Source organism: Typopeltis vanoorti, chromosome 25 (assembly GCF_054136105.1).
Source record: "Typopeltis vanoorti isolate ZY-2024b chromosome 25, IOZ_Tvanoo_1.0, whole genome shotgun sequence".
NCBI classification, from domain to species: domain Eukaryota; kingdom Metazoa; phylum Arthropoda; class Arachnida; order Uropygi; family Thelyphonidae; genus Typopeltis; species Typopeltis vanoorti.
In genome coordinates this window covers 2,630,504-2,648,431 of record NC_143573.1, presented here as the reverse complement: position 1 = coordinate 2,648,431, position 17,928 = coordinate 2,630,504, and the positions used below count along the sequence as shown (strand labels likewise).

General features: G+C 36.1%; 1 pseudogene across 2 annotated transcripts in view; it reads right to left on the bottom strand.

Annotated features, from left to right (window-relative positions):
* The window catches only part of LOC150092481 (ATP-dependent chromatin remodeler CHD4 pseudogene), a 59,491-nt pseudogene extending 45,837 nt beyond the window's left edge, over positions 1–13,654 (bottom strand). For both annotated transcript variants that reach the window (XR_016550538.1, XR_016550539.1), the window contains exon 1: positions 13,478–13,654. The product of XR_016550538.1 is annotated as an ATP-dependent chromatin remodeler CHD4 pseudogene, transcript variant X1 (transcript). The remainder of the gene's footprint in view (positions 1–13,477) is intronic.
* Positions 13,655–17,928: the final 4,274 nt, after the last annotated feature.

The following is a 17,928-nucleotide window of genomic DNA, read 5'->3' as shown; positions in this document are numbered from 1 at the left end:
TTAGCAAATCCGTGCTGTCCATCAAAGATTATACCATTGTTGTCAACCCAACTCTGGATCCTAGTTCTCACAAGCTTCTCCAACAACTTAACCACAACACCTGACACACAGATAAGCCTATAGTTTGATGCTTGAGTTCGATTACTTCCTTTATGAAGTGGCACAATCTTGCCCTCCTTCCACTCTTTAGGAACTTGACCAAGTGCAAGACTCGTATTAAAAAAATATGTCAAGGCAGGTGTCAACTCTCTGGCACATTCCTTCAGAATACACGGTGATATATTATCAAGTCCCACAGCCTTATTTACATCTAGTTTACTCAACTCCCCAAACACCTCTTGCTCACTTACAGTCAGTCTCTCCTCCCCATCATCAACTGCTCTTAATCTCTCCATGAAGTCACATTCACAAGATTGAAAGATCTTTATGAATTGCTCATTAAGTATCTCCACCACGCATTCTGCAACAGCTGTCTTTATACCATTTCCTCCAATCAATGTCATCCTTCCATAATCATTCTTTCTTTTGCTGGCTACATATTGAAAGAACTCCCTAGGATTCTTTTTGGCTTCATTAGCTAACTGCTGTTCATACCTCTCTTTAGCTACTCTCACCAACCAAGTCACCCTCCTTGCCTGGTCTTTGTAGACCTCATGAAATTGGTTACTTCCACTTCTCTTATGCTGCCTCCACAATGCCCTTTTTCTCTATTGCATGCTTAATCTCTTTATTCATCCATCTCACACCTACCTTATTTAACCTTCTCACCCATGGTATATATTTAGACATTGCATCTAATAAATAGTTTTTGAAAATCCCCCAAGCTGCATTGATCTCTTTTCCAGCTAACTCCTCATTTCATGCTACACCTGCAAGCCGTCTCCTGAGCTCTTCATAATCACCCCCCTTGTAGTTCCACATATACCCTTTTTTCACAAGGGGTCCTTGCACTGCGGGCAACCGCCCAGGTAATCACCTCATGGTCACCTTCACCAATTGGTGGATGATTTGACACCTCATTGATAATTACATCCTCCGATGAGATGACCAAATCCAAGACCCTTAATCCTCGTGTGCCCTCTGTTACATACTGTCTGAGGTAGTTATCCCTCAAAAACTCAAGAAACTCATTTTCTTTACTTCCAGTTGCTATCTCTTCATTCCAGTCTATATTGCCATAATTAAAATCACTCATAATGATCACCCTTTTCTTATTTGCTTGGCTTGACTATACATTTCACTATTGCCACCATCCACATTACCAGGTCTATAACAACATCCCACCAAGTATTTGATATTGAGGAGAGCGTTTGTCCTGATGAACAAAAGTGCTGCTGCAGTGATGATGACAATTTATCTGATGATAAGATGACATTAGAAATATCTCCATTAAAAGAAATTATTAGAAAATTGACCAGAGAATTACAAAAAGTGGAAAAATGGTTAAATTTAGACAAGATAAGAAAAAGGATCAGGACAAGAACAGGCAGGAAAGCACTGAACTTGGTAATCATAATTTAGTAACAACAGGGTAAGTCAGTTAAAACCTAAGAAAAAAGAGGTGATATCGTATGGTAATTCAATCTCAAAATTTGTGCTTGCCGAGGGACTTACCACTTATAGTTTCCTGGGGGTGAAAATTAAAGACATGACAAACATAACTGAAAAACAAAAAAGAAAAGTAAAAGAGATGGTAGTTCTGATAGGTTCTAGTAATTTAAGTAGTGACAAATATAGCATGAGAGAAAATATGAAAGGTCTGTCGGAAGAAGCAAGAAAGAAATGTGAGAGAGTAAAAATTGTAGGATGGCTACCCAGATATGACAGTACCGAGTTAAGAAGGAAAGTGATGATAGCAAATGATTTCATAAGCAGGCTGTGTAGAAGAAATGGATGCAAATTTTTAAATGTGTGGAGTGAGTTTGATGGCAGAAAAGACTTGTATAAGAGGGATGGCCTGCACTTGAATTCATTTGGCATCAGGAGCCTGGAAAAATTACTTCTTGGTATGAGAACTAATGCAAGGTCAGGGAAACTAGATCATTAAGGGAGGAATATAAAAAATGTGTGTGAAAGTACAGTTATGGTATGCAAGCATATTAAAGATATGAATGTCTTTGAACATGGTTATGTATATGGCAAAGGAGTGAAAAAATATGCTTTGGATCTTTTAAGTATGTCTGGGGAGGGAAAAGAGAAAGTTCTATAACATGGCCAAATAGATTGCATATCTAATTATAAGAATAGGCTAGGTGGTAATTTATTATGCCTATACACAAATGCCAGGAGCATTAGAAACAAAAGGGATTGAGTTCGTTGCTTTATTGAATATGATATGTTCTAATGTCAAAATGAAATATAAAGCATTTGAAAAATTTATGTACTTACTAGATTTGGATAGCTGTGTTACTTTCAAATTTTTTATTGTAATTTAAAATTGTTAAGGTATTTGTGGTGGTTTGTTTAGACATTCTATTTGCGCTAACAGAGACAACTTGTCAGCCATTATACACAATTTCTCGCTTGTCATTTACATGGAGTGCGCATGCTCACCAAGGAGGTTGATGGGTGATTGACAGCTGACAGAGAGAGCATTCAGTATTGGGGTAACGAGGAAAACAAGAGAGAGCTAATGGAAATTTAAGAATGCAGAGTGGAGAATTTTTGTTCTTAGGAAGTTTTTAAGTTTTACGTGACAGTCGGGAGAATATTAACAGAAGATTCCAAAAAGGAATCATAGAACTGAGTCTTTAAACTGGAGGAGTTGAGACTGTCAAGTATTTTGTAAATAAAAGAAGATATTGCAATTGACGTTCTAATTGAATGTTCGAGGAAACACTGAATGGAAAATTTCATCTTCTGTCTTAAGAACAACAGATTATTATGGAAAAAGCATTTGAGGAAATTTGAAACTATAAAGTGGCTTAACCTGAAGAATTCAATTTAGATATGTTGTTTATGAAGTAATTAGAAGAAACTCTGGTACAAAAATGAGTAAACTGTATATCTAATAGAACTGCAAGAGGTAAGAATATTTATACTTCAATGAGACAAAAAGAATAATTTTGTATTCTACATAAGGATGATAAAAAATGATCCCATGGAAAAGAAGAAGAAAATTTTATATTTTCAGAAAAGGTCCTAACAAAGAAACTGACTCTGATGAACATTTTAGTAGTTGTGAAAACAAGGCATTTAGTTCGGTAGACGTGATTAAGTATATGTCAAACAATCCAATAATATAATGAGTCAGAGAATGAATGATTTTAATATTTTGGATAAGAAAATCCCAAAAGCATAGATTTATTTCAGGTCTTCGATCCAGTTAATTTTTATAGTTATTTATGTAATGTTATTTAAATGTATATATTGTTTTAGTTTCATAAAATGTATATATATTTTTTATTTGATCTTGAGTCAGTGATTTTCCAGATTCTGAAAGAAATAGTTGAAAGTCATTGCACCAATTGGAATTGAACCCTTGTGTAATTAACTCGGAATAAAAATCTTTATAGAGATAATCTTTACACTAAGATTGTCGGCATTAGTGAAACCTGGCTATCAGAATCAGATATGGTAACTGGGATCGAAACGCAATAGAACAATGATGATAACAATGTCCCACGTAGCAGTGAGTTTGAGTCTATCTAGTGTGAAATGAAGGCTAACAGAATGAAATATATGGTAGGTGTTGCTATAGACCTCACAGCTCAGTTGCAAAGGAACAAAGAAATGCATTGCCAATTTAGCCTCATGAATTCCAAACAAGTGATCATTATGGATGAGTTTCATTTTCCAAACACATTGATTAGGTAGAAGAGAAATCTCATGATAAAGAAGAGGAATTTCTTGAATTGTCGAGACAACTTTCTCAAGCAGCATTTGAAAGAAGGAACTCGAGGTCAAAGAGTGTTGGATTTGCTCATAGTGTCAGAAGGGGTCTCTGTTAAGAATATGACTATTTTACCATAGTTGGTGACAATGATTGTGCTGTTCTTTCTTGGGAAGTATCTAATTGTATTGATGCTCCGATTACAACAGGTTACACGCTGAACTATAAAGCTGGAAATTACGATCAACTTAGGAGAATACTATCTTTGGTCCCATAGTATCAGTTACTGAATAGGAAAAACATCCGCAATGCATGGGAATATTTGAAAACATGCTTAAATGAGGGGCAGTATCTGAATGTATACCTAGTATTCGAAAAATTAATAGGTTGGGAGTGAAATGGATGTACAACCTTATTAAGCAAGAGATCCACAAGAAGAAGATGTGGAAAGAATATTGTGAAAATAAAAGTGAGAGGAGTTATGAAATATATAAAGCTCATGCCAGAAAAGTAACGAATATTGTGAGGAAAGCTAAATTGGATAAGAAAATAAATTGTCCATGCAAGCTAAAGGCAATCCAAAAGAATTTTTCATTATGCTGCAAGCAAAAGAAAGAATGAATGTGAAAGAATAACTTTATTGAATGTAGATTGTACTCGAGTGTTGGAAGCTAATGAGATTGTTCAATTAATGAGTGCTCATTTTGATAAGATATATCAACCAGGTGTATGTAACATGGTGCACAGTGCTATTGCTACATTGGATGAAGAGTTAGAGGTTCATGAAAATAAGGTTGAAGAGTTGTTGCATAACCTGGATAAGAATTTGTCTATAGGGTCAGATGGAATATCAGCCTGTTTGCTAAAGGAATGTTCAACTGAATTGACTAGACCATTCACATGTTTGTATAAGTTTGAGTTTATAGCTCAGAAATGGAAGGAATGTATCTTAGTTCCAATGTACAAGGGTGGTGCAAAAACCGATGTGTTTAACTACTGATCTATCAGTAGTTAAACACATTGTATCTCTGGAGTGAAGATTTTAGGGAAATTGGTAAGAATTTGCACATAGAAATGGGTAGAGAAACAAGCTATACTCTGCAAGGAGCAGCATGGGTTTTAGCAATTTGCTCATTATAACAATGCTACGGCCGAGTCGGATAAAAAGGGAATGGATACACATTTCTTGACTTGGATAAGGGAATAGTTGACAGGTACATATCAAAAAAGTGGTGTGTGTGTGTATATATACATATACAGTGGGTGTGAATCTGCCAGATTTAAGGTGACCAGTGGTGTACCTCAGGGTTCAGTCCTTGAGCTATTATTATTATTTGTCACCTCCAGGGAGTCCAAAGACTCATCGAGGGAGGGCATCTACTCTACAACTCTGCTTCCATTACTCACAATCCACCAACTGACCGCAACTACACCAACGCCAACTACCGCCGACCACCACTACTAGTATTTCCACAGACAATCACAAACATCCATGCCCACGGCGGGATTCGAACTCACAGCCTCTTGACTAAAGAGCGGACACGCTAACCACTTGGCCAACCAGGCTGGCATTGTTGTTCAATCTATAAATTAATGACATTAGGCAGGGATGCTACTGATATTCAGCACTTACAAAATGATTTGAATAGGCTAGAAATTTGGATAAATGAAAATGGCTGTCAGTTTAATGTTAGTAAGTGTAAAGTTATGCACTCTGGCTTGATTAGATTTCCAGCAGCATATTATATTAGCTGGGTTATGCTACAAGAAATTGAGGTGGCAAGGGATTTTGGCATATTGGTGGATAGGAATTTGAATTTCAAAGGTCACATAGCAAAAGTTCCAAATACAACTTGGAGGATAATTGCGATGTTGAAGCGAATGGGGACATATAAGGATAAGGAAGTCATTTTGCCTCTTCATAAGGATTTGATAAGACTATACCTGGATTATTGTGTGCAGATTTGGTTTCTCAGATTCCAAGAGGATAAAGAAGATGTGGAAAGGATGCAAAGAAGTTACAAAGCTTATATCCGGATTATAGGATTTAGATTAAGAGAACAGATTGTGAGAATGTGGATTACAGACTCCGTTTAACAGGAGAAAGAGGGTGATATGATAGAGGTTTATAAACTTTTGAATGGGTATTATAGGATAGCGTCTGATGAAATTTTTCGTTATATGGAAGGTGGGAAGAAAACACGGGGATATCCATGGAATTTAAGTTTGTTCACAGTCAAGAAAGGGATAAGGGCTAGGTTTTTCTCTCACAGAGAAGTGAGTGGGTAGAATAGTTTGCCTTTAGGAGTAATAAATGCATCTAGTGTGAATAAACTTAAGAGAAGGAATGACAGCTGGTTTGGGTGATTTATAGCCTCCCTCGATGAGTCCTCGACTCTCTGGAGGTCTGATATAATAATAACAACATAACATTACGTGGCCCATTCTATTTCAAATAAAATTAGCACGCTCGATGTGTTGAAAACGAGCTCAAATTCATTTGCAGTTAGCATCTTAGTCGTAACATTCCCTTCTTGTTTACATTCCTTATCGTCTTCATATTCACACTGTTCTTCTAGTTGAAGGAGATCAATTCTTGCTTAACTGTTCTGAATGGGAATTGAGCAAGTTTCTCATATCTTCATCATTATCCAGTACATTAAATCCAAGTTCTTTTCCAATTGTGTTGATTTCTTCAATAATGTTAGATCTTGGATTCTGCACACGATAAACTAACGTAGGCTCGAGTTTAAAGTCACCTTCTGCATTGCCTCCTAATAAAAGCATAAGATGATTGATCTTTAGATACCTTGTACCCTGGTTGAGATGCTTCAGTTTAAGCTAGGAAAGTTTTTGTTGGCATACACTTCCAAAAGAGACCAGTTTTGTCGATGTTGAATACTTGATGATCGTCATAATCACCCTCCTGAATTATCCTTTGTAATTCTTCAGGAAACTCGGCCGCAGAATCTTATCAGCACTAGTAGATTCCCCAGTTATTCTTAGATTAAACAGTCCAGCTTATTTTTTAAAACAATCAAACTATCCTAAACTCGCAGTAAAGCTTTACATTCCTCTTGAAATTTGGTCTCTTTCAATGATGTAAAAATATTGAGAGTTTTTGTCTGAATATTCCTTGTACTAAGAGGTATTATTTTTTTGGTTACAATCCTCAATCTAAAGTGATAGAAGACATTCTATCTCAATCATTAAATGGCTTCTATTTCAGGTTATCTGCATGCTTAAGGAAGCAGTAGTCATTTTTCCTTTTTCTTTGTATTCTTTGCTCTTATTTAATATGGTCCAAATTGTAGACTCGCTGTATCCTACATCTCACACAATCATTGTATTACTAGTACCACTTTCATGTCTCTTAATGACTTCCAGCTTTTCCTCTAACGTAATTACTTTTCTTCTCTTTTAATCACTGCTGCTTTCTTTACCAGTATTTCTCTTTTCCATATCAGGAGTTGAATATAATAAAGCATTATAGGTATCAAAATTAAAGCAAAACGAAGGAAAAGTGAATGAGCAAGAGAACAGTTTGCAAGTGCAATTAGGATGACAGCTGAGTGTGTCACTGGCCATTGCCCGCAGCACTACCTGCTACATTGACAAGTGTAGGCGCTCGTTGCAGATTGGTGACAAAAAATTTTGCGTAACATAAAAAAATCAAGTTAATCATTATGATCGTTATGAAAATGATCATTAATCATTTTTCTTAAATCGCACTAAATGATTATTGAGCATATCAAATTCGCATTAAGCGAGGTTTTCCTGTATCTGATATTATGTGGTGACATGAATACTATAAAAGGTGAGGGGAGATGAAATGTGCAAGAATGCATTTTTGTGGAATTTTTGAATTGATAATGTTGTCCTCACCCCAATAAAATATAGTGAGATCATTTTTTAATGAAATTATTATGGAAGATAAACTTCTGGCCTGAGATATGGGCACTGCAAGATTTGTCACATGAAAAAATGGAGTGTGTTGTCAGCAAAGCTGTAGACAAGATTTGAGCTTAGTGATAGAACAACATTTATGAATAGGACAAAGAGCATGGTGAAAGAACAAAGCCCAGGAGTCTTCTGATAATGGTAGGGATATTTGAAGGAAGGGAGCCTACCACCATGACGTGGAGTGAATGACATGAGAGTAAATTGGCAATCCATTGTGAAAGGTAGACCATATGATGGTAATTTTGAAAATACTCTATTTCTATTTGTTACTTTTATTATTTTTTAAAAAAAATTTTTTTCTTCCTCTTCTTTCTCAACCATTTTTGATCCACTGCCGAAAGAAGGCCTCCCCTATGATCTTCCAATTTTCCCAGTCTTCTGCCACTGCTATCCATCTCTTTCCAGCCAGATTTTCTATTTTATCTGCCTATCTTGTTTTTTGGGTGTCCTTGTCTTTTCTTTCTGGTTTGTATCTATTAAGTTATTTTCCGTTCCTCGAGCCAGATGTCTTGCCCATTTCCATTTGGATGCAATTTTTATTGCATCCAAGACTTGTCAGTGATCTGATCCATTCCTTCCTCTTTCTGTCACCAATATTTGTTTTTCCATTTGTTTAGTTAGTGCCTGGGTTTCTGAGCCATAGGTGAGTATTGATAATATGCATTTGTTGAATATTGTGCTTTTCAGGCAGTTGGGTAAGTTATTTTTGAAGATGTAGTTCGATTTCCCAAATGAATACTAAGTAACTGTATTGTTCTTTCAATTTTGCTTTGTAATCCATTTTCGATGTCAAAAAGTTGTCCCAAGTACACACAAGAGGAGACTATTTCTATTGGTGTTCATCAAGTTTCATTGTTTTTGCTCTTAAGTACCTATTTAACATAACTTTTGTTTTTTTCTCTATTTATTTTAAGACCTATCTTCTTTCGTTCTATGTTCAGTATATTTATCATTTCCTGTAGGTTTTGTGCTGATTCTGAAATTAATACAATATCATCTGCTCTGTGTATAATTGCTTAATTTTTATTTATTTATTACAGTAAAATCCTGAAGTTATGCAGTAGGCGGGACCAACAAAAAGCGCGTACGTCGAATTCGCTTTTTAAGAAATATAATCATAATTGTAGTTTTTTGTACATAAAAAAAATAAAGTTATGTTGATGATTTCATAAAATCTAATAGATTCATCTGACGGCATAATGTCTTTTTCTTGTCACGCAAAATTTCTTCATAGCAAGCTAACGATTTTTTTATTCCTTGCCTTGTGGCTACAATTCGTTCCTCGTTAGAATCTATGTCCTCCAAAATCTGTAAACCTTTCTTTTATAATTGTTCTTACTGTGGATTCCTGTAGATCGAACTTCTTTGCCAGCTCACAAATTTTTATTCCGCCTTCAAAATCCTTAATAATATTGAGTTTTGTTTCCAAACTCAATGTTTTTCTCTTCTTGCTAGCTGTAGAAGAATCGAACTTGCTTCTTTTGGATGACATTATTTTTTATGTGATAAAATTTTTATCAAGAACATAACATTAAACAATCACAAGGTTTGTAGACTATAAAAATCGTGTATGAATGGAGACCATGCAAAACATGTCAGTGCTTGTTCACAGCATGTGTGACACTGGCGAATGCAGCCGGCACCTGAAAGATACGACTAGTGGCGAGGCGTGAAGCGGGACGGGAATATGTACATATAAGAAACCGCGTAACTCCGGATTTGAGTAAGTCGGGGTATGACTATACTATTATTTTTTTTTTGTCATGCCTTTGGAACTTCGGTTAATTTTATGAATCATCTCCTGAAGTTCTGATGTAAAAATTTTAGAAGATATAGAATCTCCGTCTTATCCCCTTTTGTATAGGGATCTTGCTACTTTCTGTTTGTTGTCTAATAGTCACAGTTTCATTTTTGTATATTTCTTTTAACAGTTCCACATGTTCACTTTGTGCGGATTGATTTTCCAGAATTTCTTTTACTGCAGAAGTTTTGATGCAATCAAAGGCTTTTTCATAATCTATAAGTGCTAAATAGAGAGGTTTTCGATATTTTTCTGTTTTTTTTCCATGATTTGCCTCAGTGTATGTGTATGGTCAATTGTATTATATAAATCCAGACTGATAAGTTAATTGGCGTGTAATTTTTGGCTTCTTCTTTATTTCCTTTTTTTATAAATTAATGTTAATATTGCATTATTCCAGATTGTAGGAATTTTCCCTTTATCAACGTATATAAGTTGATAAGGTTTGTTAGATGTTTTATTAATTCTTCACCAGCAATCTTTATTTAACTCAATTTGAATTTAATCTTATTATTATTATGTAACACCTCCAGGGAATCCAAAGACTCATCGAGGAAGGGCACCTGCTCTACAGCTCTCTGTCTCCAACTACAACTAATCGCAACCACACCAATGCCATCTACTGCCCACCACTGGTATTTCTGCAGACAATCACAACCATCCATGCCCACAGCAGGATTTAAACCCATGGCCATTTGGCTGGAAAGCGGATACACTAACCACTCAGCTAACCCTTGGGTTAGCTGAGTGGTTAGTGTATTTAATCTTCCTTTTCATTTCTTCACGAGGGGTTTTGATCTAATCTCCCTCATTGACCAGACAGCTAGGGAGATGCATTTTATACTTATCTGCCAAGTATTCAATAATTTCAGGCTGCCTCTAACATAAAGATCAGTCACCCTTCTTGCCATCCCCTAACCTGGGGAATAGACGCTACAGAAGTAGATAGTGGAAACTATCTACTTCTGTAGCGTTCTACAATTTGAGAGAAAAGAGTCATCCCCCCTCGAATTGCTGTAATAGCACTGGGAGAGGGGGTAAGAGGTGAGAGAGAGTAGAGGAAAGAAGAGTAAGAGTAGAAAACCTCTTCAGATGTAGTACCAAGTGTATAATGTAGGAAGTAAGATCGGGTCTAGTTCGAGTATCTCGGGTTTGCCATGCCCATACTCACTGTAAATTGGCAATTCACTTGTGAAAGGTAGGCCACATGATTGTAATTTTGAGAAAAATATTTCTGTTTGCTATTTTTATTAAAAACAAAACAAAACATTTATTTCAAGGTAACATGAATATAATCAATTTAAAACAGAAATGCATTTCAAGAGCCACAGGTGAGTCTTGAAATATATAACTAAAATGTCATTTTCATCAAAATGACACTTCAGCCAAAAATAGATTGCTAACATCAGATCCAGAGCAACCACACATATTTCATCCAACCTTTTGCTGATACATAGATCATAGATGTTAGCAAGGAAATCTACAGTGGACCAAGAGTGGCAAAATTCATATCTGTGAAGAATGATTAAATGGTTGGCTTTTAGGTGAAAACTGACAATTTTCTCCATTGTTTTCAATAGAATAAATGAGTATAATGAGATGATAGACTGGATGGTAGATGAGAGATTGTAAAGATGATACGGGAGGTTGTGTTAATTCAGGAGCATAAGTTTTAGGCACGATTAAGTGGGAGGGATACCATCAGAACTAAAAGACCCGATGATAGTCTTTCTGATGAGGCATGGATACTTGCCTCCTTTAGTTGGGGATACTTTCCCTTGGTCATTGATGTAGGAGTTAGAAAAAATGCAAGGAAGTCAGCCTTGTCATTAGGTGATGTTTTGCAATGGATGCGAGAGGTGGAAACATGGGTGGTTAGAAGTTGTGCTAAATGTCTTTTATGAGCGACCACAGAGCAGGATGCACACTTATTGCACTTGGCCGATTCAAAGTTAGATTTGGATTGGCTAATCCCCCCCCCCCTCTTTGCCCCTGTTGTATATATCGCCTTCTGAGCTGAACACGAATGCTGAGGTTCTGATTTCAAGACGCCTGCAACATGCAAAATTCTTTTCTTGTAAAAGAATTTTACATGTTTCCAGTAAGAATTTTTTCGTTATTTGGTTGAAACACTTGTCTGGATCTGAAGAGTGAATGCAGTAAGTCAGTCCAAGAAAAGGAAGAGTCACAAAGGTTATCCCATTTGGCACTATTATATTGCTAAAAGACACAAGGCTGAGAGTGACTAGAATGAAGGGTGTTGTGCAGGATAGGAGATAAGGTTGTCTTCACTAAGAAAGCTAATATCTGCAATATAATTTACCAGAGCTAGTTAAGAGATTAAGGGTGTTGGAGAATAAGGATTATCAGATATTCTGATGGGTAGGTGGATAATTTGTGAAAGATTTTTATTGACAGAAGAAATTTTAGCATCTCTGCCTGCATAATTGGTATAATTGAGGAAGAAAAGGCATTTTGAGTTGTAAATGTCTAAGAAAACAAGAAATATAAACCCACTGTTTGAGTATTTGGACTGTAGATGATTAGCTTCACAGACAGTGGAAAAACTCAGTGTTAGGGCAGCAACAGAGATAGCAAATGAAATAAACTGAATAGTGCAAGCAAATTTTGAGTCATCGTTCATAAAGAGAGATGATTCAAGGTTTGCTATTTTCTGGCATTGGACATCAGACTGCACAGCTGACAGAAGAACTGTGCAGAGTGTAGTTTAGAAAGGTGGAGTTGAGTTTCTGTTAAGAGTAGTCTGGTTTTGGATGTCTCAAAGCAATGGTGCACATCATTTAAAGACATGCACATTTTTGTTAGGAACACGCATGTTGGTGAAGTGAATATTAATGGGTTTTTTTAAAATGAGTTTTTGTGATTTTCAAAATGGTCTTAGTTATTTGCTTTTAGACTGTTTTCTCATCGCACATGTGACCTGGTTAATGGCTTATGTAGTGGCATTATCACCTTTTCATCTCTACTTAACAGTATCCACACTATATAAGCAATTTTCTGAGTAACCTTAATAAGTTGTCTGATCATATGAAACCACGAGCAGATCAAGTCTTAATTCTGTATGACCTGGAGATCTCCAATCACATCCTGATTTCAGATCCCAATTATTCTAATAATCAAGAAGTTAAAACAGTTGATGACATGTGCAACATGAAAACAGAAGTCATTCACAGTTCCTTTATAATTGGTTCCTCTATTGTATTTTTATATACTATCATTGCCTTCTATTTATTTTTTGTCTGCACACCTTGTGAAAGCTACCAGATATGAACAGTGCAACATGTTTCGTATCCAATTTGTATTAAATTATACGACAGCAATATCCTTCTTAATCTAAATTAAATTTTATTTATTTGTAATAACCTACAGTTATTCAAAATAAATGTAATTAAGGACCTCCCTCTGACCATAGCTTATACTAGAAATAGTGTTGATTTTTCTGCAACTTAAATGTGCGAGATTGATATAAAAAAAAATAAATAAAAGCAACCACGAAATCCCTTGTTTGAAATAAACTTGAGTTTATTTTCGCAATTCAGACTTATTTAATTAACATTTTGTAATTTTATATTTCGTAAGGTGTACTCGTAATTTTTGTCACTGAATTTAGTTGGATTTAAAGGTAGATGTAATTTATGTATTCCCATTATGTTATGACGGTAGCATTTCGCCGTATAGGCACTGTCAAATTTACTATATCCGATACACAATTCACTGCACAGAGTGCAGTAAATATTAAAAAAAATGATACAGTTAAAAAAAACAAGTCAATCGGAATAAGTTCAAATACAAGATTCCACGTTAACTAATATTAGTGCAAACACCGGTTATCACTTCATATTACACAGCAACACACTTACCACAGATTCAGTAAAACATTACTGAAGTTCACGTAAGAAAGCGTTGCACGCGCTAACAGGACTTTGCTATAATAGAAGCTCATAAATTAATTCTAGATTTTATTTAAATATACATGAAACGATCTCAAATTATTTTTAATTTCACAAAGACAACACATCAGCAAACACTAACTCCATAACGCGCTAACCCTGAACCAGACAGCTACTCGTAGTCTGACGTACACTAGTTCGCTTTCACGTGCGACCTGTTGGAACTGGTCATTTCATTCTGGTAGCGAGGGTAGTTAAAATTGAGGAACGTGGTTCCAGTTATTCTTGAATATGGTGCGATATTTTATTATTTGCAATTATAGTTAACCACTTGCAACGATGAAATTTATAAGAAATAGGAGGGCCAGCTTTAATTACAACTCCACTACATTGTTAATTAAGAAGGGTTGGGGTAGTAACTAGGTCACCCGTCGTTAGTAGCTGTATGAGTATTTTGATTACACTACTGAAAATAAATAAATAAATTATATTGTCTAAAGATGGGATCCTTTATTACCTTTACTTTGGGCCAGTTAGCATATATCGGCGCTGACATTTAGTCAAAGTATTAGCTAAAATGCCAGGTCGAGTTCTCTCAAGAAATTATTTATTGCACGATCAGCTGCAAGTATTTTCGTATTATTCATTTTTTTTTTTTTGTACTTTTAGTCCCTTATTTTCTCTGCAAAAATTATGAAGACGTTCAAAGTTAGCTTTTTACTTTTTATATGACATTTGCACAGAGATGAAGCCATTCTGTTTTGTTTTTTAGATGAGATGATATCACAGAATTTCGTTGATAGATCTCATTACGCGGAAGGATTTGCACGTTTCATCATGGCTAGAAGAGTAAACGATATTGGAAATAATCAAAGATGACCCCCAAGAGAAGACGATACAGAGACTAGGAAGTAGAGTTCCATTTTAGGTGTGCAAAGTTGAGATACTCTCCAAGGTTTGAATGTTCAGGGTCCTTTTCACAGTATACCTAGTAAAAGTAATCGTGTTCTTCCATTATAACAAGTGCTGCATAACATGCAAAAAAGTCTTCAAATTATTTTTGCAACATAATAGTGTTGAAGAAATCGTTAACTGTGCATTTCGTAAAGATGCCTGAAAATTTTCCCTCAGGAAGGACTTGCTTGCATAATTTTAAATGTATTCTGATATGGTGGGTGTAATGAAAAAATGCCAGATTTAAATCTCAGAGTTATGGGAAGATGATGGAGCTGTTTTAAATAGTCTTCAGGGAAATAATGTCTGTGAAAAGATTTTACACATTACTTACAGACACTTTTAACAACATAAGCTACATATTCAATTATATTTTGACAATATTGCTACTATTAGGAATTTTTTGTAAGATTCACAACAAGCCAGGTAGGTGACAATGGTTGTTATTGTTGTTATCTAAGACTTTCAGGGAGTCAAGAACTCATTGAGGCAGGCTATATGTCACCCAAACCAGCTGTTAAACTCATTCACACTAGGTGCACTCACTACTTCAACAAGCAAAATTATCCCACTCCCTCACTGCCCTGTGAAAGAAAAATCTAGCTCTTATCCCTTTCTTAACTGCAAACAAACTTCCATGGTTACCCCCCCCCCCCCCGTGTTCTCTCCACCTTCCATATAATGAAAAATTTCATCAGACATCTTATGACACCCATTCAGAAGTTTATAGACCTCTATCATATCACCTCTTCTGGCTTGTTTCTCCTTTTAACCAGAGTCTGTCTTATTGAGAACACAAGAGATAAAAACTTTTAGAGAACACCAAATTTCACTAATATGATATGGAATAAAAAATGTTAACTATTATGGATGTGCTTTATGTACTAATAACTTAGGAACACCAAAAGGGACTATCAACGACCTTTTAAAAAATGAACAATTTAGATATACTCATTTTGAAGCTTGCAGAAAAGAATGATAGAAGATAATTTTATATTAGTGACTGGCTGGTGAATTATTTACAATAGTTAATAAAATACAAATAAAGATTATCACAACTTTGGATTTAGCTAGAAAAAAAATTAATTATCTTACCAAGATAACTATTATTATCTGAGTCAAGGACTCATTGAGGGAGGACATATATCACCAACACCAGCTGTCATACCTTCTCTTAAGCTCATTCCTACTAGATGCACTCACCACTTCAACAGGAAGACTGTTCTACTTGCTCACTGCTTTCACAGAGCAAGTGGCATGGGTAGTGGTTATGGACCTAAAAGTGAATTTCTGTGTTCATTTACAAATGCCAGGAGTATCAGAAATAAGGGAGACAAAATGGTTTTGCTGATTGAGTTTATTTGCTCCAAAATTGTTAGAATAAGTGAAACACAGTTGAATAAGGATGATATCCTGATTGAAATAGAAATAAAAGGGTATGGTGATGTATTTCATGAGGACATGAAGGGAGAAGCGGGTGCTGTTGATGATAGCAGGTGAGGTATGTCCACACAAAGTGGCAATGCAAAATGTAAATAGTGGCAGTAGTTTGAGTTGGTGTGGGATGAAGGTTGACAGGAAGAGCTATTTAGTCAGATGCTGTTGTAGGTTAGAGAATATGGAGGGTGGTGAAGAAGAAATGTATAAGCAACTTGGGATAGTGAAAAAGGAAAGGGCAATTATTATGGATGATTTTAATTTTAATAATGGCAGTATAGATTAGAATATAGAGATAGCATTTGAGAATAAGGAAAATGAATCTGAGTTCCTGAGAAACTAGCTTAGGCAGTATGTAAAGCAGGGCACACAAGGATTGAGAGTTTTAGATCTGATGATTGTGATCAAAAGACTGAATAAAGCAGGTGTATCAAATGGATGAAGGGATTAACAATGAAATTTGGGAGAAGAGGACACTGTGGAGGCAGCAAAAGATGAATAACACTAGCAATCAATTGCATGAGGAGTATAAAGAGCAGGCCAGGAAAGTGCAGTTTACAAAATCATTAAAACTACAGAATGAGTAGTAGTTTTCACATGCGGTAAGTAGAAGGAAGAATGATGATGGTAAGATGATGAGGATGCTGGAATAGTAACTGCTGCAGAGGGCATTGTTGAGGTATTCAGTGAACAGTTTATAACGTGTTTTAACCCTATTAGAGTGAAATGAGAAGCTCAAGTTTAGATTAAATAGGAGAGGATGGCTTAACTGTGAGAAAGCAGGAGGTATGAGGAAATTAAACTTGATCAATAAGGCAATAGGATTTGATGACATATCAGCAGGTGCCTTAAGGAAATATTCCATGGTGTTGCCATTCCTGTTTATTATTATTATTATCCAGGCCTCCATGAAGTCAAAATACTCATCGTGGGAGGTCGTTTTTAGGAAACACAAAGTTTATCATACCACTACTTGAACCCATTGACCATTCCCACTCCAACCACTCTCTCAGGCAATGCATTCCAAGGTTCAACCACCCTCCACACAAAGAAACCACTCCTCGCCCTTTTGCACAGCCTACTTTCACAACTTCCAGGGATGGCCCCTTGTCATCGCTCCTTTCTGCCATTCCACTAAGTGAAAGAACTCTCTAATGTCTGCCCTGTAACTGCCTCTCAACAGTTTAAAAGTCTCGATCATATCACCTCTCCTTCTATCCACCAAACTCTGCAGTCCACGTTCCCTCCTCATAACTCATATTGTACAGTCCTGAAACCATCTTTGTTATCTGCCTCTGTACCCTTTCCACAGTCAATTTATCCCTTTCAAATCATGAGGACCAAATTTGAGAACAGTAGTCAAAGTGTGGTTTGATCAGAGTCTTATACAATGGAATAATAACTCTTTTATCTCTGCAGGTCAGTGTCCTCAGTATTGTAGCAATCCTCTGAGTTACCCTGCAATATGCTCTCTGAATTTCAGTTTTCTATCATTCATCACCTCCAGATCTCTTGTACCTCCTCAAGTACAGCTCCTCCAAGAGAGTATGCATCCTCCTATTGATGGATTCCAAACCTCAAGACTTTATATTTTGCTGCATTGAACCGATACCCCCATTCATTTGCCCATCTATCTAGTTTATTCAAATTCTCTTGCAGGGCTGCCACATCTGCACTATTACTGATAACCTTTCCCAGCTTCACATCATCCGCAAACAACTGAGTGTCCCCTTGCAATCCATTGACCCTATCATTGATATAAAGGTTGAACAACACAGGTACCAGTACTGAGCCCTATGGAACCCTACTTGTAACCTTCTGCTTCCTTGATATTGCCACACCATACATAACTCTGATACCTATCAGTCAGCCAATCCTGAATCCATTTGACTAATCTGACATTTAAACCCATGTGCTGCAACAAATATCAGCTTATCATGTGGCACCCTGTCAAATGCCTTTGCAAAATCCAAAAAAATGGCAGTATATGCCTTTCCCTCATCAACTGCTCTTGTCACTTTATTATAAAA